Source organism: Notamacropus eugenii, chromosome 1, assembly GCF_028372415.1.
Source record: "Notamacropus eugenii isolate mMacEug1 chromosome 1, mMacEug1.pri_v2, whole genome shotgun sequence".
Taxonomy (NCBI): domain Eukaryota; kingdom Metazoa; phylum Chordata; class Mammalia; order Diprotodontia; family Macropodidae; genus Notamacropus; species Notamacropus eugenii.
The window spans coordinates 102973575-103000712 of record NC_092872.1 but is presented as its reverse complement, the minus strand read 5'-3'; the positions used below and the strand labels follow the sequence as shown (position 1 = coordinate 103000712).

General features: G+C 37.2%; 1 protein-coding gene across 10 annotated transcripts in view; it reads left to right on the top strand.

The window, feature by feature from the left end:
* The window catches only part of APBA1 (amyloid beta precursor protein binding family A member 1), a 278713-nt gene that overhangs the window by 61425 nt on the left and 190150 nt on the right, over positions 1-27138 (top strand). For all 10 annotated transcript variants that reach the window (XR_011967451.1, XR_011967450.1, XM_072611227.1 and 7 more), the window contains exon 2: positions 936-1021. The gene's annotated coding sequence lies outside the window, so the exon portion shown is untranslated. The remainder of the gene's footprint in view (positions 1-935; positions 1022-27138) is intronic.

Sequence of the window (27138 nt, the reverse complement as noted above, 5' to 3'; positions counted from 1 at the left end):
TCTAATTAGGAGACTCACCATTCATTAGAGCTTAATGTTTATCAAATGGAATTGAATTGGCAAGGTAATTGAAGCTTTTGAGGATTACACTAGGAAATAGGTTTGTTCTGGAGAAAAATGTTTATAGTTTAGTAGATTTGGGAGGTGTGATTTTTCTACTTAAAAATCTTCTGTTTTCTAATGTGTTTAAGTCTTAAGCAACTCACCTCCAATCTACCTTCAGGGCCTTATTCATCCTTTATGCATTTTTTGGCTATTGTTTGGAGCTTTCCTTGCTGTGGTCATAATTTCAGTGATGTTGGGAACTTTCAGTGAAGAAACTGCCTCTACCAAAGAACATCTACTGTTCTGTAGTATATTGTCTTAGAGAGTTGCCTGGTACTCTGAGAAGGTGAAGGACTTGTTCAGAATCAATATCTATCAGAGACAGGACTTGAACCCAGGAGATCCTGATTCTGAGACTTGTCCTGTGCCTCTTAGCTCAAACATTTATAAAGTTAAAGTTACAAATACTCATATTTATAAATAAAATATAGTTTATTTTAAAATATAAAATGTAGTTAAATATATTTGTTTTATCATAAAATAAAATTTTAGTTTATTTTAAAAGATAAAGTATTATTAAATATATTTTTATTATAAAATAAACATCTACTTTATTTTCAAAATATTTTAAAGTAGTTTATAGTTGGTAGTGATTGAGGTTCAGATGAGATTTTTTTTCTCTTGGTACTATATAAAATTTTTAATTATTATTAGAGGTAAGGGTCTATTACGAACTATTGAAATCTAATCATTGTAACCATAACAATGAAGGAAAAATAAGCTGATATTGAACTTGAAATATAATTTTTTGGGGGAAAAAAGATGAATATCCACATTTTGTTGTCCCATGAAAATTGAAATGCATTTTTTTTTGGTCTGTGTACTTATAGGTTTGAAGCTGATTCTTGTTGGGCTGCTCTGAAAGCTGAGCCTCTCTTGCTCTTTCTCACTACTTTCTCCATTTCGGGAGCCGAAGGTGAGTTTCACATCCAACTTCAACATCAACCCTTAAATTTTCATCTCCTCTTTCTCCTGAAGATTCCCCGTGCTGGGTAAGCTGGCTTCCAATGCCATGTTCCCTGTCATTTTCCAAGCAGGTCTTTGTGACCACAATTGGGGAAACAAAGCTGTTGAGGGGTGAGGCAGGAAGGCATTGACTGTTGCCTAGGACCTAATAAGGACACTAGACTTCTGCCATCTCAGCTGACCAAAAGTGACAGATAAAAGCAGGGAGAGCTCAGGTCTTTGGACGGCTGCGGAGTCAAGAGCTGCACATATTGGTTGGAGAGAGAGCAAGAGAGTCAAAAAGAGACTTTGTGATGGCAAAGCAGTGTAATTCTGGGGGGCTATAGTTACCTGAGAGGCCTTCCTGGTGTAGTCACACAGGGACTGGTTTATGCTTCCTTGTGCTGTGTATTTCCCTGGGGGAAATCTTGTTCTTTGGACTGTGCTGTAAGCTGCTTAAGGTATTAGGCAAAGAATACACCAAAGGCTTGGTAGTGACACAAGGTCAGTGACAGTTATATCCCTGAAAATACGATGCACTCTCAGTTCTCTTCCAGCTCTGAGTCCTGTGACCCTGCAACCTTTGGAGCTCTCCACTATTCTTTTGGGGTTGTATGGATCAGAGGTTATGAAACCTTGGCAGTCAGCAGTCATGAAATCTAAGTCTTAAATCGTAGAATCTGTTCAAGGGCCTGAAAGGCCCCATGTCTAAACTGTGTTTCCTCATTTCCCCAATTACAGCGCCACTCCATTTATTTAGTATCCTGGGAGGGCAAAGGGAATGGAAAAATGTTCCAGGTAAATGAATTTTCCAGGTTACTGAAGCTTACTTCCCCACTTTGTGCAATGCATTACACGTAGCAGGTACATACTATTTTTTAAAAAATCTAATTGAGTTATAGCCTTTAATTTTTAACTAATTTTTTTAAAAAAATGAAATATTTCTAAATTGTATTACACACTTCATTGACTTCTTAAACAGAATTTATGGAGTATAATTTAACCTTTCCATAATGACTCAAGGTTATATTTAGCTGTTAGTCTCTAAGGATTTAGGGCTGCCTGCCTCTGGGCTGAATGGCTGAACATAGACTGTTAACAAAGGACTATGCTGGAGAGTTACTTGTCAGTGAGTCAGTTTTATCTCTTCCCACTCTCCTTATTTTTCCCTTCTAATCTTCCCATGGTGACCTCTGAGGTCCCTTCTAGCTCTAGGACTCTGATCCTAAGGTCTCTTGTTCTAAAAACCAAGGAGAAAACTAGCTAAACATAATTCTAAGTCAGAAGGCTCTGTGAGTGAATACAGATGAGGAAAATGAAGCACATATAAAGTGAGAAACTGGTCTAGGTGATCCCTTGTAACTAGTAGTCTTTGAAATAACTAAATCATTCTTCCTGGCCATTCCCATGCATAATCAGCCTAAAAAATAATGTTGCAACAGGCATTATTTAGTTTATACTACAGTATAACTCCTTACTCTCAAAGACTATATATTTTAGAAGCAACTCCAAGCCTGTAAAGTACAAATGAGCTGCTGCTTTGCATTGGTGAAAAGAGTTTAAACACTAAGATTTCCCCATGCTGATGAGATTGCATGTCTAGATCTCTTTCCCCTACTAAAAATGATCTTACCTATCTGGAAGGCAGATGGTGATGGTCTCAATGATACAGAACACAACCCTTAACCTCAAAGTATGCAGAAAGGTTTCTAAGCATTGAAAACATAGTTGTCACTAAGCTCATATACTTTCCTCCATGGCAATGGTATGGAATCATGCACAGGCTAAGTCAGCTCACTTAAGATTGTGTGTCAGTATAAGATCTAATACCTGAAATACCAGAATATAGCCATTAAATGTTGGAAGGTAGAGCTTCTTTCCTTTGATAACAGTGTTTACTCCTATAACTTCATCTACCATCTCTGTGTATATGACATCCAAACCCCTTTCTTCAGCTCTACATTTCTGGTTGCTAAATTCACCTACATTACCATTATCTTAAACTCAAAATGTTTAAAACTGAGCTTATTATCTTTCCCCCTTCTAACCAGGTTATGTTCATGAAGTGCCATTTACCATCTGACCTTTCTTTCTGACTCACATCTCTTATCCATTCAAATCAGTTACCAAGTTCTACTGATCTATAACATCTTTCAAATCTATCCAACACTCTTATTTTGCCATTGACCGTGCTTGGCCCTCTTTTCCCTTCTCACGCTGGTGAGCTCTTCCTAGAACTTTTATTTTGAGGTGAGTCCCAGTCTGGGAAGTCTTCATTCCTTTCCTGGCTCTATCTCTTGACTTTCCAGATTTCAACAACCTGCTTCAGCTGTCTCTCTCCCTAGAGCCTCCCTCAGAGCTTGGGGCTGCCTTACTCTAGAATATCCAATGGCCCCTGTAGCTTTGTAGAAAGGAAATGGGGTCCTTGTCATCCAAGGGCTTGGAACTCAAGTCCAAAATGTCAGATAAGAGCTGGAAAGGAAGTAGAAGTTGGCCATCCTGGGCCCCTTTACAAAATGGAGGTCCCAGGAAGAACTAACTAATGGACAAAGCAGGCCAACCTAGAGGAGGGATATTCTAAGGTAAGGGGGCTTGGATATTCTAGGACAAGGAGGCCCCAGGTGCTGAAGGACATTCCAGGGTGAAACAACAGCTGAGGCATGGTTCTGAAGTCTGGAAAATCAGAAGCAGAGATGAGAGGATAATGAAAGTTTGTTAGCCTGGGCTCCTCCACAAAATGGAGGATCCCAGAAATGCTCACCAATGAGAGAATCAGGAAGGAGGTGTATATGTGTGTGTGTGTGTGTGTGTGTGTGTGTATACATATATACACATACACATATATATATACTAAGTTTATCAAGAGAAGATTTCACCATGAAGCTTCCTTGAATACTATATTTTTCCATCATACACCTACATAATCACCACCAGGAATGGCATCTTTGGAAATGAGAAATAGCTATATGTGTGTATGTATATAATACACACATATGTATGTGTGTACATATATACACACGTACATATATACACATATAGGTACATCTGTACACACATACATATATACACATATATATGTAAAAATCTATTACCATTAAATAACCAAAAACTGGCAAGGGTGGGATTACCACTGTTTCTGGCAAACATGTGCCACAGATGACTTCATACAGTGGAGTAAGATAGGTCAATAGGGAAGATAACCTGGATCACTGTTTTGATGATGTGGTAAGCCCTAGGGAGGGAATTTGAAGTGCTGCTAAGACTCTCTCTCAGTACCACATAATCTAGTGTTTCAGTTTTTAATTTGATAAGGTTAAATAGACAATGTTGGAAGAAATCGGAGGAAAGATTTTTTTGTACAAAGTAGATTATAAAGTAGAAGCTACTTGAATTAATTTCTGCTAGAATGTATTAGGCGTGGGATGAAAAGAATTTAAAACAAAAGACTACATTTTAAAATGTAATGTATTTTATTTTTATTTGCTTTTGTAAATTTGTTTAAAAAATTTTTGTTGTCTGCTTTGCGTGTTCCTGGATTTAAGTGCTTTAATTAGAGCTAATAAGAATGAGAGAATTCCCAATGTAATTTTTCCTTTTAACCAATATGGTGACTATGTGTACTTTGCATCAAACTTTTATTTTCTCATGCATTTTATAAATGGACATATAAAATAATGATTGTGCCTCAGATATGCCCTTGCAATTTTAACCTGCTGTGATTATATGATCAACATAATAAATACAGCTAGATTTTGTTTATGTGGGGCCTCTACTTATCTCCCTCATCGCTTTTCCTCCATGTTCATTTTGCCTTTTGGCTGCTATTTGCTTGAATTGTAATCACTTCATGGTTATAATTCTTTGATTTTATTATTTTTTGATTTTCCGTTAGTAAAACTCAAAGGACAACAATCATGGGAAAAAGAATAAAAAAAATTTGTGTATTCAGAAAAAGAAGGCAGTGGAGACCAGCGTGTTCAAGCAAGCTGATTCCAAGATTACCTTTATTCCTCATCATAATTCTTAGACTATGACTATCACCAAAATATCTCAAAAGATTTCCAAACGAAGTCAAGCACAAAGAACTGTTCAAGCGGAATGGAATAGAAGAGAGGGCACTCCAAGAAAGAGGACCTAGCTCTGAGTCTTGTTGAAGCCATAGGCCACTTGACTCCCCTCCCTGAGTCTGACAAGCTTTTTTATCTTTAAAATGTGGATAATGGCCATACTGTCTACCTCACAGGACTGTTCATAGGGTCATAGTTACAGCTGGAAGTGACCTGAAAGACCATAAAGTCCAACCCACTCCCTTTACAGATGGGGAAACCAGGCACATAATAGTTCCCATTCTTAGCAGGTTCCCATAGCTAATAAGTGTCTGAAGCAGCATTTGAACACAGGTCTTCTTCTTTCCCAAGTCAGCACTATTCCATTCTACTTCCATAAAGATTGAATGAGATATGGATGTATTTTGTAAACTGCAAAGCAATATAGAGACAGTTAAAAACAACAATAACAGTGTTGTTATCATAAAAAATATAATGTTTTAAGCTGTGCTTTACTTATCTAAAAATCTCATTTCACATATATACCCAAGTGTGATTGCTGCTTTAGGAATCAGAACAAGAAAAGAGGGTACAAATCCTTTATGAGATTATATAAAACCAAAAGGAAAAATACACACACACACACACACACACACACATATACACCTCTGTATGTATGCATATATACATGTGAGTTCCCACATGTATACTTATATAGACTTATGCTTTCATGTAAGTACATGAAACGTCTTTATTCCTCACTTTTTAATATTAGGAATGTAAATGATTCACAATTATTTTGTTATTTCTTGTGTGACCTTAGGAAAGTTACCTCTTTAGCTTTCAGTTTCCTTATTTGTAAAATGAAATTGCAATATATGGATGAATAAATGAAGGAATGCAAAAAACATTTATCAAGAGCTAAGAGCTAAGGATACAAATAGAAAATTGGGATACCCTTTGTCATGGCAATCAAATTAAGATATTTTGGTGGTTTTGTTTTACTAGAAGTGCCTCTGATCGAATAATGTGTTTGGGGAGGATGTTTCCCACCCATTGACCCACCTGCCCATTGTGGGAAGCTTGATTAGAGGAGCTGTTTTGTAGAAGGGTCCCAAGTATCTTCTTTTTTTTCTACTGAGACACTGGGTCAGAGGGTTATGCCTTCTGGCTCTAGAAAGAGTATAAATAATTTGAGGGTGAGGTTTCTAACTAAGGGGGGCTTAGTTTTTGGAAGAAGGTTTGTGTACCAGAAGAGTTCTTAGTGGGAAGCCACTAAGCGGCACCCCCCTAAAAAACCCCAGATATTGGTGTTTCACTCTCTGATAAAGATGAATATATGTTAGTGGTCAGGCAGTTTGGAAGTGCTGTCTGTTGATTTTTTATTTCTCTGAAATTTTGACTGATTTTCTCTGATACCTGTGTTTAATTAAAGTGATTGTTAACCCCTCCAAAGTTGCCTTTCCTTTTATGAATGCAGATCTAAGAACCTGTGATAGAAGGCCCCCTCCCCTGTGTATGTTGGGGAGCTTACTGATACACCCTTGATCTCCAGGAGTGTGCCTCCTAATGGGGAATTCACCTATAGGGCAAGTAGTAAGTGGGTTTTATTGCCTCCCAGCTGTAGCGAGACTTAGTGCTGGCCATTTTGTCTCTGCCTGCTCCTGGTCTGCTGCTGCCCTCACAGCAATGCCCTCACAGCAATCTATCATACACATATCCATTATATTATATATGTATGTGTGTATGTATGTATATGTGTATGTATGTGTATATATATATACATCTACATATATACATGCATATGTATATACATGTGTATGATATACATAATTGTTTTCATTTGGTTACCCTTTTAGACTGTGAGCTCCTTGAGAGCAGGGGCTGTCTTTGCCTATTTTTATACCCACCACACCCCTACTTAGTACAGTGCCTAACCAGTTGTAGTCACAATAAATTATTGTTGACTGAATGACTGGAGGTCACAGTTAGCCTCTTGAAGAGGCAACTGGGATGGCTGCAGCAAAGGCTGAGTGATGTTCCAGCCTCCATGGAAGGAGAGGCCCTTTCCGTCCTCATCTGTAGCCAACCCTCACCACCAGTGGACAACCTAGTGAACCATCTCCCCTCCTATCATCTGCCTTCTTGGAAGTTGGAGGGAACATCATCCACGTTGATAGATCGCAAATCCATTTGAGTAAAATTATAGGATTGGACCATATGACTTCTGAGGTCCTTTCCACTTGCAACCTGATCTTTGGAAATATCACACAGGAAGAGCCAGAAAAGAGAGAAGAGTAGTTTCTAATAACAATATAAGTTTATATGTACTACTTTGACAGCTGATAAGATTGCTGAACATTTTGTTAGCACTTCATATTGGCAGATTTTTAAAATAATTTTTTATTAATTTCTCTACCTTTTAAAGGAAATGAAACACAATAGAATTTGGGAAGTGTATTAACAATATTTTAATGCTGTGCATATTTAAGTAGTGACAATATTAGGAATTTTCCCTTTTTGATATAGGATAGCTATATAATAACTATATTGCAGTATGGACAATATTTGCAATTTTCCACTGTTTGAAAAGTTGTCCTACATTCACAAAACAAAGAGAAACAATTTCAGAAATATTTTAGGTGTGGTAAATGAAAAAAAATGAAAGGAAAAAAAACACAGGAAGGGACAGGTAGGTAGAGCACTGGCCCTGGAGTCAGGAAGATGAGTTCAAATCCAGCCTTGACACTTACTGTGTGACCCTGGGCAAATCACTTGAGCTTAACTGCTGAGAGAGAAGAGAGAGAGAGAGAGAGAGAGAGAGAGAGAGAGAGAGAGAGAGAGAGAGAGAGAGAGAGACTGTGTTATGAAATGCCGTAAATGTCAGGAACAAGTAGGTAGGGGAGTTCTCCTATATTTTATTCAGTGTCCTGAAAAGTAGTAATTTAATTAAATTATATTCTAGTCATCCAAGTAAGAATATTCACTATTTGATAAGAATACCTGCTCTCTACCTCTTACAGTTATGATAAGAGAAGCACTTTATAAATTGTAAAGTCCTATATGAATATAAATGATTAATGATGTTGATATGATGATGTTATTGGCAATTGATATTACTAATGGTAATAATAATAATAATTGATACATCTCCAAAAAGTGACCATTTTACCCAGTTTCTCATGATCAGGATATTCTTAAGTGGAACAGGACATTTCTTGTAATATAATGTTAAGCATTGCTCACCATAAGAAAATGTGGACCAGAGTTCTAGTCCTTAATTTTTATTTTTATCTTCATTTTATCTTTTTTTTGAACTTAATAATATTTTATTTTTTCAAATTATATGTAAAGATAGTTGTCATTCTTTTTTGTAAGATTTTGAGTTCTAAATTTTTCTCCCTCTCTCTCCTCCCTCCACCCTCCCCATCGGCAAGCAATCCGATGTAGGTTATACATGTACAGTCCTGTTAAACATATTTCCACATTAGTCGTGTTGTGAAAGAAGAATCAGAACAAAAGGGAAAAAACAAAAAAAAGTGAAAATGGTATGCTTTGATCTGCATTCACACACCATAGTTCTTTCTCTGAATGTGGATAACATTTTCCATCATGTGTCTTTTCAAATTGTCTTGGATCATTGCGTTGTTGAGAAGTCATTCATAGTTGATCATAGCACAATGTTGCTGTTATTGTATTGTAAGTAAGTTCTGCTTACTTCATTCAGCATTAGTACATGAAAGTCTTTCCGGGTTTTTCTGAAATCCACCTACTCATCACTTTTTATAGAACAATTTTATTCCAGTATATTTGTATACCACAACTTGTTCAGGCATTCCCCAATTGATGGGCATCCCCTGAAATTCCAATTCTTTGCTACCATGAGAAGAGTCACTATAAATATTTTTGTATGTGTGAGTCCTTTTCCCATTTTTATGATCTCTTTGGGATATAGACCTAATAGTGGTGTTGCTGGATTAAAGCATATGAACAGTTTTATAGCCCTTTGAGCATAATTCCAAATTGCTCTCCAGAAAGGTTGGATCAGTTTACAACTCCACCAGCATAACTTTCCAATATATTTTCCAACATTGATCATTTTCCTTTTCTGTCATATTAGCCAATCAGAGAGGTGTGAGGTGATACCTCAGAATTGTTTTAATTTGCATTTCTCTAATAAGTAATGATTTAGAGCATTTTTTTCGTATGACTATAGATAGCTTTAATCATCTGAAGACTGCCTGTTCATATCCTTTGACTATTTATTAATTGGGGAATGACTTGTGTTCTTATAAATTTTACTCAGTTTTTGATGTATTTGAGAAATAAGGCTTTTATCAGGAACAGTTGTTATAAATAGAATTTCTCTTTCTGTCTCTTGCTCTGAACTTTGTTGGCAATATATAGAAATGCTGATGATTTATGTGGGTTTATTTTATATCCTGCAACTTTGCTAAAGTCATTAATTGTTCCAAGTAGTTTTTAGTTGACTCTCTAGGATTCTCTAAGTATACCACCATATGATCTGCAAAGAGTGGTAGTTTTGTTTCCTCATTGCCTATTCAAATTCTGTTGGCTTCTTTTTTCCTCATCTTATTGTTAAAGCTAACATTTGTAGTACAATATTGAATAATAGCGATAATAAGAATGAATATCCTTGTTTCGCCTGTAGTCTTATTGGGAATGCTTTTAGTTTAGCTCCATTACATATAATGCTTACTGATGGCTTTAGATAGATATGTACTGCTTATCATTTTAAGGAAACCTCCATTTATCCCTATGCTCTCTAGGGTTTTTAATAGGAAGGGGTGCTGTATTTTGTCAAAAGCTTTTTCTGCTTCTATTGAGATAATCATATTTTCTGTTAGTTTTGTTACTGATATAGTCAGTTATGCTGATAGTTTTCCCAGCATTGAACCAGCCCTGTATTCCTGGTAAAAATTCCACCTGGTCATAGTGTATTATCTTCTTGACAAATTTCAGTAATCTCTTTGCTAATATTTTATTTAAAAATTTTGCAACAATATTCCATAGGGGAATTGGTCTATAATTTTCTTTTTCTATTTCAGTTCTTCCTGGTTTAGGTATCAGCACTGTATTTGTGTTATAAAAAGAATTTGGTAGTATTCCTTTGCCTATTTTTCCAAATAATCTATAAAGTATTGCAATTAATTTTTTAATAAATGTTTGGGAGAATTCACTTGTAAATCCATCTGACAATGGACATTTTTTCTTAGAGAGTTCATTGTTGGCTTTTTCAATTTCCTTTTCTAAAATGAGGCTATTTAAGTATTTTATTTCCTCTTCTGTTAATCTGGGTAATCTATATTTTTGTAAATATTCATCCATTTAACTTAGATTGTCAGATGTATTGACATACAGTTGGGCAAAATAGCTCCTAATTATTGCTTAATTTTCCTCTTCATTGGTGATAAATTCACCCTTTTCATTTTTTATATTGGTAACTTGGTTTTCTTCTTTCTTTTTTAAAATCATATTAACCAGAAATTTATGTCTTACTGTTTTCCCCCTATAAAACCAGCTTTTAGTTTTATTTATTAATTCAATTATTTTCTTAATTTCAATTTTATTAATCTTTTCTTTGATTTTTCAGAATTTGTAATTTGGTATTTAATTAAGGATTTTTAATTTGTTTTTTTCTAGCTTTTTTAGTTGCATACCCAATTCATTGATCTCTTACTCTGTTTTATTCATGTAAGCATCTAAAGATATAAAATTTCCCCTAAGAACCACTTTTGTTTTATTCCATAAATTTGTATGCTATCTCATTATTGTCATTCTCTTGGATGAAATATTGATTGTTTGTATGATTTATTGCTTGACCCACTCATTCCTTAGGATTAAATTATGTAGTTTCCAATTAATTTTGATCTCTCTTTTCATGGCGCTTTTTACTTGTGATTTTTATTGTATTTTGATCTGAAATGAATGTATTTAATATTTGTGCCTTTCTACATTTCATTGTGATGTTTTTATGCCCTTGTACATGGTCAGTTTTTGTGTAGGTGCCATGTTCCACTGAGAAAAATGTATAGTCTTTTCTATCCCCATTCATTTTTCTCCAGAGGTCCTATCATATCTAACTTTTCTAAAATTCTATTCACCTCCTTAATTTCTTTCTTGTTTATTTTGTGGTTGGATTAATCTAGCTCAGAGAGGGGAGGTTGAGGTCCCCCACTTGTATAGTTTTGCTTTCTATTTCTCCTATAACTTCTTTAACTTCTTCTCTAAGAATTTGGATGCTATACCACTTGGTCATGTAGATGTGGTATTGATATTTCTTCATTGTCTATAGTACCTTTTAGCAGGATACAGTTTCCTTCCTTATCTCTTTTAATTTGATCTATTTTTTCTTTTGTTTTGTCTGATATCAAGATTTCTACCCCTGCTTTTTTTATTTCAGCTGAAACATAAAGTATTCTGCTCTGGCCTTTTGCCTTTACACTGTGCATCTCTGTGCTTTGAATATGTTTCTTGTAAACAACATATCATAAGATTCTGGTTTTTAATCTACTGTGCTGTCCACTTCTGTTTTATTGGAGATCACTAGCTGTGTATTTCCCTGAATCCTATTTTCCCCCTGTTTATACTTTTCTTTCTCCTTTTACCCTGTCCCTTCTCACCAGTGTTTTGCTTCTGACCACCATCTCCCTCAATCTGCCGTCCCTTCTATAAGCCTTACCCCTGCTTTCTTTTCCTCTTCCCCTCCTACTTCCCTATGGGGTAAGATAAATTTCTATACCCAACTGAATGTGTATGTTATTCCCTCTTTGAGTAAGGTTCAAACAGTGCTCATCCCCTTCCTTCTTTCCCTCTACTGTAATAGGTCTTTTACACCTCTTTCTGTGATACAATTTACCCTATTCTGATCCTCTCTTCCTTCTTCTCCCAGAACAATCCTTTTTTCACTCTTTAATTTTTGTTTAAACCCTTACTTCAAAGTCAACTTATACCCACACCCTTTATCTATGTATACTCACAGTAATTGCCTTAATAGAGATATAGTTCTCAAGAGTTGCAAGTATCATTTTCCTTAAATAGGGATATAAGCAGTTTATTCTTACTAAATAAAATTTTTTTCTTTCCTGTTTACCTTTTTATGCTTTTCTTGAGTATTGTATTTAAAGATTGAATTTTCTCTTTAGCTCTGATCTTTTTATCAGCAAAGTTCGAAAGTTCTCTATTTCATTGAATGTCCACCTTTTCTCCTTAAAGATTATGCTCAGTTTTTCTGGGTGGTTGATTCTTGGTTGTAATCCATGTTCTTTTGCCTTCTGGAATATCTTATTCTAAGCCCTTTGGTCCCTTAATGTAGAATCTGCTAAGTCCTGTGTAATCTTGACTATGGTTCCTTGACATATGCATTGTTTCTGTCTGGCTGCTTGCAGCATTTTTACCTTGACCTGATAGTTCTGGAATTTGGCCACCATATTCCTGTGAGTTTTCATTTTGGGATCTCTTTCAGAAGGTGAGTGGTAGATTCTCTTAATTACTATTTTACCCTATGGTTTTAGGATATCAGAGCAGTTTTCCTTAATGATTTTTTGAAATATACTGTCCATGCTCTTTTTTTTGATCATGGCTTTCAGGTAGTCCAATGAGGTACTTTACATTTTCTTCTATTTTTTTATTCTTTTGATTTTGTTGGATTGATTCTTAATATCTCAAAGAGTCATTAGCTTCCGCTTGCCCAATTCTGATTTTTAAGGAGTTGTTTTCTTCAGCTGGCTTTTTATACTTCCTTTTGCATTTGGCCAATTCTGCTTTTAAAGGAGTTGTTTTCAGTCAATTTTTGTCCTTCCTTTTCCAAGTTGTTGACTCTTTTTTTCATAATTCTCCTGAATACCTCTCATTTCTTTTCCCAATTTTTTTTCTACCTCTCTTACTTGATTTTTAAAATCCTTTTTGAGCTCTTCCAAGAGGACTTTTGGGGCTGGAGACCAGTTCATATTTCCTTTTGAGGTTTCACATGTGGGCATTTTGACATTGTTATCCTTTTCTGAGTTTGTGTTTTGATCATCCCTGCAGCTGTAATAGTTTTCTCTGGTCAGGGCTCCTTTTGTTTTTTTTGCTTGTTTCAAAGTTGAGTTCTGCTCCTGGAGCACAGGGGGCACTGTTCCAGACTTCTTGTGCTCAGGGGAGGGCAGGGGCCTGGTCACTGGCCTTCTGCCCTCGAGCCTTAGGTGCTGGCAGCTTGCCCACTGCACTGGGGCAGCCCAACCTAGTTGCGCCTGTTGTGCTAGGGTTCCAAGGCTAACAGTTTGCTTTCTGCTCTGGGGCTGGAGGTCTCACAGCTGGCCTGCTGTGCCCCTAGCCTGCTGAGCCTGAGGGGCACCAGTTGCTGATCTGTGCTGTGGCTAAGAGTCTCCTGCCGCTTACTTGATACTGTCTGCACAGGACTGCACTCCTTTTTACCCAAGTGAGATAGACCTTTCCTGAAGTCTTCCTAAATTATCTTAAGCTGGGAAATTGTTTCACTGTTTGTGGGTTTTGTCACTCCAGAATCCATTTAGAAGCTTGATTTAAATAACATTTTCAAGGGAAACTGGGGAAAGCTCAGGCAACTTCTGGGCTTCTCTCTGCAATGTTGGCTCTGCCCTTCTTCACCTCTCTAGACCTTTAAACATGCCCATCATCTCAGGTCCAGTCCATTCAATAGGAATTTTTTGAGCACTGATTCCTAAAATGTTTGCTGGACAGAATACTGTCCTAATTCCACCTATGGAAACAAGAAAAGTGGAAAATACATAGCTCTTTCATGAAGTATCTATGGTAGACATATAGAAGAATTAGACAATAATTATATTATATCCAATGTATTTGAAAATACTAGATGTTACTATTCTTTTTTAATATTTAATTAGGTGTTTTGGTTAATTGCATATTTATTCCTTGTTTTTTTAAAAAAAATTATTTTCCCCAATTACCTATAAAAACAACTTTAATGTTTTTTTATTTATTTTGAGTTCCAAATTCTATTTCTCTCTCCCTTCCTGCCATCCTTGAAATGGTAAGCAATCTAATATAGGCTATACATGTGCAATCAGGTAAAAAATTTCCACGTTAGTTATTTTGTACAATAAAAGTTGAACCAAAAAAAAAGAAAGAGAAAAATAGTATGTTTTGGTCTGTATTCAGACAACATCAGTTCCTTCTTCATAAGTGGATAGTATTTTTCATCATGAATCCTTTGGAATTGTCTTGGATCATTGTACTGCTGAGAATAGCTAAGTCATTCACAATTGTTCATTGTACAGCATTACTATTCCTGTGTACAAAGTTCTCCTGGTTCTACTTATTTCACTTTGTATCATCAGTTCCTGTAAGCTTTTTGAAGTTTTTCAGAAATTATCCTCCTTGTTATTTCTTATAGCACAATAATATTCCATTGCAATCATATACCACAGCTTGTTCGACCATTCCCCCATTGATGAGCATCTGCTCAATTTCCAGTTCTTAGCCATCACAAAAAGAGCTACTACAAAGATTTTTGTACAAATAGGTTCTTTGCCCTTTTTTGATCTCTTTGGGATACTGACTAAGTTAGTGGTATTGCTGGATCAAAAGGTATGGACAGTTTTATAGTCCTTTGGGCATAGTTCCAAATTGTTGTCCTGAATGGTTGGATCAGTTCACATGTTGTTAATTCTTCTTGAGAAAGAAGAATTATTTGATCAGGGTGAGGGGAAATCCACAGGGGAAAGATCACCACTACAAAAAGTCATAATGGCTCAGGACCCTTTTAAAGCCTTCAGAATCACTGATTATTCTAAAGAACTTCTGTTTAGGTGGGCTATTGATATTTACCATATTAGACTTTAAAATGTCTTGGTATTATTATGAAAATAGTTTTGACTTAGTGGATCCCCTGAAAGAGTCCCTGACCATATTTTGAGAACTACTGGTACACAGGAAAATCAGGAAAGCCTGGGTTCAAGTCACTTACGCTTTAAAAGCCTTAGTTCCTTCATCTGTAAAATGGAGCTCAGAGGAAGCCCAACCTAGTAGACAGAGCAGTCACTTGGCCTCAGAATCACAAATCCTTTGGTTCCTGAATCTGATAGATCCTGGCTATGTGACCCCTGGGCAAATTGTTTAATTCCTCAGAGCCTTGGTCGATTCCATAAGGCTCTAAATTTCAAAGCAGGTGTCATTCTGCCCTGATAGAGCTTCCTATACCAATGGAATTACAAGTCTAGTCCAAAAAAATTGGAAATAATCATGCCTGTAACAGGCACTTATCTTTCAAGTGAAGGGCTTTGTAAACTTTAAGGTGCTATGTGAAGTGAGTTTTTATTAATGTTAGAAGAAAAAAATGGGAAAGTTTAAGAAGCCACAAGAGTAACACAGTTGAAGATCTAACTTAAAAGCATTCTGTAAAACTCACTACAGACTTATCCATGTAATTTATTCAGTCCCTCCTTGAATTTTGCTTTGCTATCTCAGAAGTGTGACACTTAATTGAATTTTCCCCTTATTTTAAATCTCAGAATTTCAGGCAGAGATAACAGGAGCTCTCCTGGAATTGTGGCAGAGTATTTAGAGGGTATCCATCCCAGCTCTGTTTGAGTTGGTGCTATGACACCAGCAATTTTCTCTACATCTGCCATGCCCCTCTAAGGTCATTTTAATTTTTGTCTTTATTTTTGAGCCAGCTTTTAAGGTTAAAATATGAAGAATGTCAATAGCACTTCCTTAGCTGCCTAGAGTGTTTGCCAGTGTGAACACAAGCCTGCTTTCTCTTATCCACACAATCACGTGGGCACACACCCCCTCTGTGCCATGGAGAGGGAACAAGGGCAAGAAGCCAGAACAAAATACAGTACATTCATTTATTCAGGAAAAAAAAAAGAAACCCAAATAATTAACAAGTGTTTTGAATGCAATCCTCTATCTGCAAGATAAGGATAATTATTTCTACTTGATTGTCATTAAGAACCCTTTGAGATCTATTGGTGAGAGGGATTTTGTCAAGTCAGTGAATTATCATCACTTGGTTTGCTTGGATACATTGGTCTCAAAGCCTTCCCATTCTGTAGACACAATTTCTTTCTGTTTCTTTTCCAGTATTAGTCTCCTTTCTCTGCCTTGCCCAGTTTTCTACAATCTGTCTTTGGAAGGTTATTACTGTCCTCATCTCCCACAGGAGACGTTATATGTTATTTCCTCAATCCTGTGGATTAGGAGGAGATATAAGCACCTAACTCAGAAAAATCATAGATTTAGAGCTGAAAGGAATCTTAGAAGTTACCAAGTCCAGCCTCCTCATTTTAGAGATGAGAGAACTGAGGCCCGGAGAGTTTCAGTGACTTTCCTAGTGTCAAACAGCTGGTAAGTGTCAGAGGGGGGATTTAAACTCTTGTCTTCCTAACCTCAAGTCCCACATTCTATCTACTATACCGTGATGATGTCTCCCCTTCCTTTCCCTTCTGGAAGATGGACATGAAATGTAATGAGAAATAAGTGCCTAGACCAGGCAGCACATCTGATGGTGTTTAATGAGCCTAGTTTACCCAGTGACTCAGCTAATTCCTTATTAAAAACTTAGGGAGGGGTCTCTGGAAACTGCCTGAAAGCTTTTAAGGCCACAAGTCACCTTAGGGAACCTCTGTTTTAATGCACCACAAGATGTTTGATTGCAAATTCCCAAATGACAACCAGAGACTAGCCAAGGCAGAATAACATGTGCCAGAATTTTTCTGTTTCCTACCTAATTCTGTGATCTGATTCTGATGTTACCTCCACCATAAACTGAATGGATAATTTATTAATAGTCTCTCTGCTTCTGGTTTCCTCTCTTCAATCTACATTACATTTAGCTAGCAAATTCATATTCCTAAAAAAAAGGAGGCAAGACCATGCTCAAACTCTTTAGAGGCTCCTCATTGGCGCCAGGATTAAAATAAAATCATCTACCTGACATTGAAAGCCCTTCCCAATATGGCCCCCATTTGCCTTTCCGGTTTTATTATTGTTATTTCCAATTTATTATTATTGGAATGTATTAATGGAAGTTATTATTCCATTTCCTATATTCCACATTTCAGCCAAAGAGGCTGTTTTAGCTTTTCCCTAACATTCCACCTCCTGCTTCCTTGTCCTTCCATAGGCTCCTCATGCTCTAGAGATACCTGGAATGTACCCCCTCCTCCCCTCAGCTTCTTAGAAACTCTTCTTTCAAGGCTCAGCTCAGGGGTCATCTCCTACAGGGCTTTTGTGACAAGCCCTCTCCCCCAATTGTTAGTGATCTTTCTCTACTGAGATTACTTTTTATTTACTTTATGTGTGCCTTTTATTGATGTTTCATATATATATTATATGTCGTATTCCCCCTCTTCATTATAATGTAAAGAAAGATCTTGAAGATGGGGGACTGTTTCCATTTTGTCTTTGTATCCTCAATGGTCTAGCAAAGTGCCTTGCACATAGTGGGTGCTTAATATGATTGTCGAATTCCACTGAATAGAATAGAATTGTATATATGTGATAAATGATAGAAATCAGAACTAGTATTATCATTTATCTGTAAAATGGGAATACAATAGTACCTGCCTTGCAGGATTGTTATATTCAATGAAATAAAATATATCAGACCTTTACAAACCTTAAAACCTAAATCTATTATAAGGAAGGGAAAAAATGGGGATTTGAAAACTTAATCAAAATGAAAATCTCTCAGTTCTTAGCCCATGTTTCTGGTAATTAGTCTGAAGTTTAATTTGTTTTTTTCCCGAAAGATATGGAATCAACCAAAAAAAATTTATTAAGTACCTACTTTGTGCATAGCACCATCCCACACAGAAAGGAAAATAAAAAGAAGCATAAGACTTGATCCCTATCCCCAAAGAATTTACAGTATAGCTTGAGGCATTATAAACACAAGGCTTATGTATTTAACTTAGTACAAAACATTTTATATATAGTCTCTCTTTGATCTTCATAGAAACCTGCAGGATGGTACAACAGATCTTATTATCCCCATTTTACAGATTAGGAAATGGATCAAGTCAGTCAACAAACATTTATTAAGTACCTTTTTTGAGCCAAGCTCTGTGTCAAGGATACAAAGAAATGCAAAAGATAGTCCCACTCTCAAGGAACAGTCAGTAGTGGGAAAGACAACATGCAAACAACCATTTACAGACAAGATATAGCCAGAATAATGGGGGACAATGAACAGAGGGAAAGCACTAGAATTAAGAGGGATCCGGATAGTCTTCATATAGAAGGTGGGCTTTTAGCTAGGACCTGAAGGAAGCCAGGAGGCAGAGATGAGGAGGAAGGAAATTTTAGGCAGAGGGGAGAGCCAGTGAAAAACTGAAGAGTTGGGAGATGGAGTGTCTCGTGTGTGTGTGTGTGTGTGTGTGTGTGTGTGTGTGTGTGTGTGTGTGTGTGTGTGTAACAGCATGGTTAGTGTCACTGGATCAAAGAGTATATGAGGGTGGGAAGGGGTAAGGAAACTGGGAAGGTAGGAGGAGTCAGGTTATGAAAGAGGATTATGAAGGTGATAGGTTATCATTGCAGCTCATTGAATGGACATGACATGGCCAGACCTTCACTTTGGGAAGATTGATTTGACAGCTTAGTGGAAGATGGAGTGAAGTAGGGAGAGTTTTGAGTCAGAGAGAAAAACCAGCAGATTTATTGCCGTAGTCTAGGTAATGAGTTAATGAGGGCCGAGAGCAGGCCTAGGCAACGTCAGAAGAGAGGAGTCATTTAAGAGAGATATTACAAACGTAAAATTGGCAGGACTTGGCAACAGATTGTACACAGAGTAGAGGTGGGGTGAGAAAGAATAAGGGGTTGAAGTTGATCTAGGCTGAGAACCAAGCTAACAGAAAGGATCATGGGCATGCAAGTAAAAGAGAAGTTTGGAAAGGAGGAAAGTTTTGGAGAAAAGAAAATGAGTTCAGTTTGGGACATCAAATGACTTGCCCATGGTCACATAACTCATATGTGTTAGAAGCTGGATTCAAACCCACCTCTCTCCTGAGTTTGTCTGTCTTGTCCTGTTTTGTCCTGTCTCCTATTGCAATAGTAGACTATTCTTTCCATGACACCTCACTGCTTGTCATATACAACTAAAAAGATGGTTAAGAATATAAGGCAACATTTGGCAAGCACCAAGATGATGATGATGCAGAAATAAGCGTCTTAAGAGTTTAGATTAAGATAGATGATTGTGACTACATACAGGGGTATATGCAGAGATAATTTTACAGAGAAAGAAGGACTTGAACGATCCTTTATTCACATTCAATCCAATTCAGTAAGTATATATTAAACACCTTTTAGGCATAAGGCACTGTGCTGGACTGTGGAGATACAACAACAAAATAAAACCTTCTAGGACTTTAAATTTTGTTGGGAAGATTCAAGGTATAAACACATAAACAGAATACAAGTGATAACTTAAAGTGGAGAATTAGAAATGCACCAACAGGTGGAGGAGTCAGAAGAGGATTCCCCACTGGAGATGACCTCCTGAAATTAACCTTGAAGGAAGCTAGGGCTGTAGGAGGTGGAGGTGAGGAAGAGGTACAACAGAGGAGTAGAAGACATCCCATGCAAAGGCAAGAGGATAATGCTGAGCTCAGGAACCCAATTCCATAATTCTATGAACAACCAGTAGGCCAATTTCATTGTAACATAAAGGATGTGAAGGAGAATGATGTACATGTAGCTTGAAAAGGTAAGCTGAAGACAAGATTGTGAAGGTCTTTAAATGCCAAGCTGGCATTTCTAACTTGCCTTGCTTGGTTGGTTGGTTGGTTGGTTGTTGTCCATCATTCTCTAAGAGAACCAAAATGACATCACTATACTAAAGTCAAGTTTTAACAGGTCCAATTGTGGCTGATCAAACCAATATGAGCTCAGAATGCTCTACCACAGGTTGGGCATAAATTTTCCATGTGAACATTTGGGGTGGATACTCCAGATTTGTTCATCCTGCATTTCCTTTGAGCTGTCTTAATTCTGCTTTGCTCATAGAACACAGCACCTTCTCTGATGTGGGCATGCCATGCTGAGCAGTCTTGTGCCAGTATCTCCTATGTCACACAATCAATTCCAAAGTTCTTAAGAGAATTTGAGAGTGGCCTTGTATCACTTCTCCTGCCCACCATGTGAATGCTTGCCCTGTGTGAGTTCTCTATAAAAAAGTCTTTCTGACAAGTGTACATTTTACATTACATTCAAACAACGTGGCCTTAAAAGCAATGGGGAACCTTGGAAGGGGGGATGCATGGTCAAAGAATTCAAGCCTTCGTTCCTTCAGGCAACCGAAGATTGACAGGTCTCCCTGCTCCCTATTAAAAAAAAAGTCAAGCCTATAAAAACAGATACCATTCCCACTGCATCATTTCGTAGGGACTGTTGATCATCTCACCTTATAAGACTTGTAATAAGCATTAGCAAAATAATTGCCATGAGAATAATTTCAGTTTATTTATAGCATTTGTTGAAGAAGGTGAAGAGGTAGAGAAGTTCTGTGAATAATGACAGGAAAACCTGGGTTTAAATCCTGCCTTAGAAACTTAGTTGCTATAGAAACCTAGGAAAATCACTCAACCTTTCTGTCCCTTGGTTTCTTCATCTGTAAAATGAGGAAGGTTGGATTTCATGGTTCCTAAGTTTCCTTCCAGCTCTCAGTTTGTAAACTTAGGATTCTATAAATATTACTTGAATATTCAGAGACTGTAATAGAAAAGTTGAGGACAGAGGATGGTAAAAACCATCTTGGAAAAATGTGATTAGAAGTCACTAAATGAAAGAGGGATTACTAGGTAACACAGAGGATAAAGTGCCAGACCTGGAGTCAGGAAGAGAAATCTCCATGAGTTCAAAATTTGGCCTCATACACTTACTAGTTGTGTGACCCTAGGCAAGTCACTCAACCATCTTTGCCTCAGCTTCCTCATCTGTAAAATGAGCAAGGAAATGGCAAATTACTCCAGTATCTTTGCCAAGAAAACACCAAATGGGCCCATGGAGAGTCAGACACTATTGAAAAATAACTGAACAACAGTAATAAGAGCTTTAATTTATTAAATAATTACTTATGATTATTGAATAAATAAATAATGATAATGCTTTAAGGTTTGCAACGTCATCTACATATTTGAGATACACACCAACAGTATGATGTCGTTACCAAAAAATCTAATCTGACTTTAGGCTGTGATTCTTTGCTGAATAATAATTTTTGCCAACGTAATAAGCACGGTCAATACTGGTTTGTCTCGTTTTGCGAAGTACTAGAAGCAATATTATCTCATAAAACAACAAAAAGCAGACGAGGAGAAACTGAGCCCGCAGAGATCTTGGTGTGAGATCGACAATAATGTGATCGTTTTAATCACTTTTTTTAATTACTTCATCACTTTAAGGTTTCCAAAGCATTTGTATGCATTATTTCACTTAATCATTTGAGCCAAGTCGGATGATCTCGGGAGCATTTGTAACTGAAAACATAAAAAGGGCAACAAAAAAGAACAGATCTACCTTCTTTTCTTTGACAGTCACCATATTTGAATCCCCCCACCTCATCATTCAATGTACTTTAAGGAATCCGCAATAACATTAATAAGGTGAAATCAGAAAGTGTAGCTGAATTAGCTACCACACAGGAAAAGAACCTTGAACAAATACTGGCAGGAGAAATGCATCCTGGAGCTGACAATTTTAAAGGCTCTCAAGAAATGGGTTCTTAAGATATCTCACAGAGCGGAAGATTATGCAGGAATGAAAAAAATCATAAATGGTACTTCTACCAAAAAAAGTGATCAATTATAATCAGCAAACCTTCCTTAAAAATCTACTGTGTGTATAAATGAAAAAAAACAACAAGGAGGAAACATTGAAACAGAATACTGGAAAATTATAAGGACTTAGCTGAGCCGTAAAGAAAAGATATGAGAAGCAATCTTCCCAACTTTTTTGTAGAGATGGGGCACTATGAGTATGAAACACTGCATATGATTTCAGACTTTTTTGATATGTTGGTTGTTTTTTTCTGAAAGAAAAAAATTTCTTTTTAATTCTTTGTTATGAGGGTGGTGGTCTACATTGAATAACATCTATAATGTAAAAACAAAAAAATAGAAATGAAAAAATTTAAACTTAAAAAGCTTACTATATGCAAGTTACTGGGAATATAATGACAAAACCTAAAACAACTCCTGGGCTCAAAAGGACTTGTACCCTAGAGGTGGATGTCACATGTACAAGTAGGTAAAGAGGGGGGAAGCTGAGGAGAGAAAGATAGGCTATGAGGAAAGGCTTCATGCAGGTGGTGACATCTGAGCTGAGCCTTGTAGAAAGATAAGAATTCTAAGGGATGAAAGTGAGTAGGGCATACATTCCGGGAACCAAACAGGGACAGAACAAGAAGAGGAAGATCAATTACTAATCCATATGTCTGCAGTCTTATCTCTACAAAATCTTTATGAGACTACTTTATACATGCATCAAGGGTATCCAGATGAAAACAAGAAGGGGACAGGCAAGCTTTTTCAGATTATTTTCTCTTGCATTCCTTTGCCTTTATGTATGGAGAATGCTTGACTATATCATGTTGGTTGTTTATTGGAAAAAAAATTAAGTATATAATTCTATAGAACAAAATGCACTTTTAGATTCTTTTCAAAGGGTCACCCTACGCAAACACTGACATCATATAATCTGTGACAGATGTGACTTTTTTCTGTGATCCACCAAGTACTGACATCAAGAAAATTGTAGAAGAGGGAGAGGCATGTTGTTCTAAGGTAGTGTCATAGAAAACATCTTAGGCAGAATCCTGAAAGAAAATGAAAAAAATATTCTCTATCAAAGTGATGCACTCACACACAGGTCACCAATTATGTTCACATCTAAGCTTCTTCCCCCTAATTCTCTTTTCCCTTATGGAGATTCCTAGGATCTCAGAACTGTGTCATTTGTATATCTCAACATCTGTCAGGACTGGTCATCACTGTCCCCAGCTGCTAGAATTGATTAGCGGGTCAGGACCTTGACCCAAACAAGTTCTAAGACAGGGAATGTGTAGCCTAGCTCTTCCCATGCATCCACAAGTAAGGCTCACTTACTCACCCAGTACACAAAATCATTTCTAAGGGTCAGCTCTTAACCTTCTTCAGATGATAGCTAGATGGCAAAGCACTGGCCTGAAGTCAAGAAGGCCTGAGTTCAAATGTGACCTCAGATTCTAGCTGTGTAACCCAGAGCAAGTCTTCCTCAGTTTCCTCAACTGTAGAACAGGGATAATGATAGAACTCTCCTCCCAGGGTCATTGTGAGAATCCAGTAAGATAATATTTAGCATATAATTTGCAAAGTATTTAGCATGGTAATTGCTGCTTAATTACAGCTGCTTAATAAATCCTTGCTTCCTTCAGATGATAGGATCGTAGATTTTAAAGCTGGAAAGGACTTTACAAGTCATTGAGTCCAATTTGTCGGCCCAGATAGATTAAGGTACCTGCCAAAGGTTACACAGACGGTAAATCACAAGACATGGATCTGAGCCTATAAACTCTTAACTCCAAATCAAAGGCTTTTCCCAAAGTGTGATGACGCAGCCTTCATACTCGTTCCCTGACAGTCTATGCATTCCCTTCCACAGTCAGTTGCTGTTCCGTGTTCCTTTTTTCCTTGCTTTTGTATCTCTAGCACCTAGCACAATACATGGTATACAGGAGGTGTTTATTAATTTCTCTTGCACCCCCAGTTGACTTTACTTGTTCTCATATGAGACATCACATGTAAAGAATTTTTCAAACCTCCAAGTGCTCACTCAGTAACTGCTCCAAAACTCACTTTTCTCATGCCCACCCTAAACAAAGATCACAATGTCAGGGGTCTGTCTTGATCCTGCCTTATAGCCTGGGGAATAGTTACAGTTATGGGCTGCTTCATTTTTCTGCATACAGCTGTCTTTTGTCAAGTTGAGTGTTCCTAGGGTCTGACAGTGAGGTTCTAAAAGTGACATTATGTAAAAGTAACATTGTTCTAATTGAACCAAATTTTGGAACACCACAAAACCCCGCCTCAGGGAAATCCACAGCAGTAGAACATTCTAAGTTCCCAGCTTGGCAAAACAGATGAAAAATGTGTGTTGCACTGACTCTGGGTGGACGGACATCTTGTTGAAGTAGTCTGGTTACTACTTCTTTTCTGTAGTTTTTTTCTGTCATCTACATCTATCTATAGGTTCTGAGACCAGTTTGAAAGTTTGGTGATTCTATGGAGGTTTCAGCACAGTGAAAATCATAACACCTAGGAGTCAGAGGAAGGACTTGACTTCAAATCCTGACCCCAACGATCGAAATGAAGGGCAGCTAGGTGGCCCCATGGATAGAACACTGACCCTTGAATCAGGAAGCCCTGAGTTGTGGCCTCAGATACTTACTAGCTATGTGACCTTGGACAAGTCACATAATGCTGATTGCCTCAAAAAAAATAATATAAAGATCAAAATGAGATATGTATAAAAAATATTTAGCACAGTGTGGGTATTATAAAAATGCTTATTTTCTTCCCCTTATCCTAATGTTTACCACATGTGTTTTGAGGAAAATCACTTAACCCCCTTACATCTTGATTTCCTCATCTTTAAAATAAAATGCTGGGCCCAGAAATAAATAATAGGAAGAGATCAGGCAGCATAGCATTTTGGAAATCATGAAGTTCAATCAATAATCCCAAATAATTTGGTGCCACCGAAACCCATTTTTTTCCTAAAAGTCCTCTTCTCTAATGCTATGATGGCAGTGAATTAGCAGGTCCATGAGTCCTGAAAGGTCAACAGCCCCTGACTTAGAACCTAGGGTCAGTTTGGAGCCAATTGCAAGTGTTTGAACAGGTTACTGATTTGAGCATTTAGAGTGATCTCCTAAGAGCAAGGACTGCTTTTGCTTTTCTTTGTGCCCTCAGCACTTAGCACAGCGCCTGGCACATCACTGACTTATTGATCAACTCCCTATTCAAAATTGATTGGCTCTGGGGCTGGTCAGGGACAAGGCTCCATAAGATTCTGTCTTAGGATCATAGATCTGGATAAAGGGACAGTAAAGACCATCTAAATTAACTGCTGTCTTTTCCCCTGACCCCCATTTATTTTAAAGATAAGGAAACCAAGGCTTGGGGAAGTTAAATGACTTGCCCAAGGTTACACAGATTAGGGGTACGGTTTGAACCCAGGTTCTATGACTTCCAAGTCAGTCTTGTCTCTACTACATCACCTACAGACAAAAAAAAGAACACCATGGGATCACCAAACTGCAAGTTTCAGATCGATCTCAGAATCTTCCTTCTTCCAGCTCCAAAATTAGAAGGAACTATTTAAGAGTCTGTTACAGTAGTCCGGCTGAGATTGTCAAAGGCCTGAACCAGGGAAGCATCTGTGTGAATGGAGAGGAGGGGACAGAAATGAGCTAAGATTAACAGAACTTGTCAATTGATCCAATATGGAGGGTAAGGGAGAAGGATGAGTCCAAAATATATGAAGTAATATAATGAGATGTAATAATGACATAACTGAAAACCTGTTTTAAATTTAAAATCTAAAATGCCTTTAACACATACAGTAATGTTTTTTTCATCTATAAAAAGGAAAAGGTTGCCAAGTAAATGCAGTATTCTCTGGAATTTGTCCTAGGATATCTAGTGTTGTCTTTTGAAGGCAGAATTTGGTAGCATTTTGTAAGATTTATTTAACAAATGCGCAAAAAGAGTACGTGATTCATCATTGCTGGCAAGTTTATGAAGTTAAGCCAGGTCCCCTGGCTGACTTGATGCAACAACACTTTTCAAAAGCCAAAAAGAAAGATGAGCTTCTTAAAGAAAATCTGTTAAGGGACGGGATGTTGTCATTAAATCTGGCACTGATTCTCTGAGTTTTTTTTACAGAAACATGGGGTGTAATTTGGGATAGGAGCCCAGGTAATTAAAAAAAACTTCATAGTAATTAAAAATCTCTTTGAATATATATATATATATATATATATATATATATATATATACACATATATATATTTTTAAATCCCATTCATTTGCAAGACAATTTTCTTGCTGAAGTCTATTCTGCTTTAATAACACTATTTTATGGTAATTCCTTCGGATGTAAAAGATTAATGTGGAATTCTCAGAAAAGGCATTTGATCACTACAAAATGGTTTTGCCATAGAGTAACAGTTTCAAAACCTACTTCCTCAAATTTACTAATACTTAGAGTCTTTACAACAACTGAAGGCTATTTTAGATATAGGCTCAAGGGAAAATAGTCTTGGAATAGATAGCTACTGGGGTGGGGTAAGGGGATAGGGAGGAAGTGAAGAGGACAAGCATTTATTAAGCACCTACTATTTATTAAGTGCCTACTAGGGGCCAGGCACTTGCTAAGCACTTTACAAATAGTATATCTTTTGATCCTCACCACAACCCTGGGCCATCTCCATTTTACCGATAAGCAAACTGAGGCAGACTGCAGATGAATTACTGGCCCAGGGTCATGCCCAGCTCCAGAACCAGTCCTTGACAGAGTCATCTCATTCCAGTCTAGAGTCAGAAGTCAGAGAATCAAGTAGTGAGATGGTAAACTGACACCAAGGCCAAGTCAACTCAAGCAAAGTGAAGTAGACTAGTGTTTTTTTAAGCTTCTATTGTGTACCAGGTTCTGAGCTAGGCACTAGGATTATAAGTACAAAGAATGAAGAGCCAAGGAGAATGGGCACAGAGAGATTAAACAGCACAAAAGAAGATAAGAGGAGGGGCAAAGTAGCTCGGGTGGGGGTGAGTGGTCAGCGTCTTGTGGAAGCCAGGCACATTCAGAGCACAATCTGTGACCTTTGCCTAAAATCTTTTTAAAATTCCCATTTTGCACATTGTTTGGTTCTAGTAACTATGTAGTTTGGCTATCTATTGTCATGCCACCTACAAGGCGTTAAAAGATTTCTGTGAAGTATAATGTAACCCAGATTGGCAAAGTACATATGGTATTCGTAGTAGAACTTTTTTTTCAA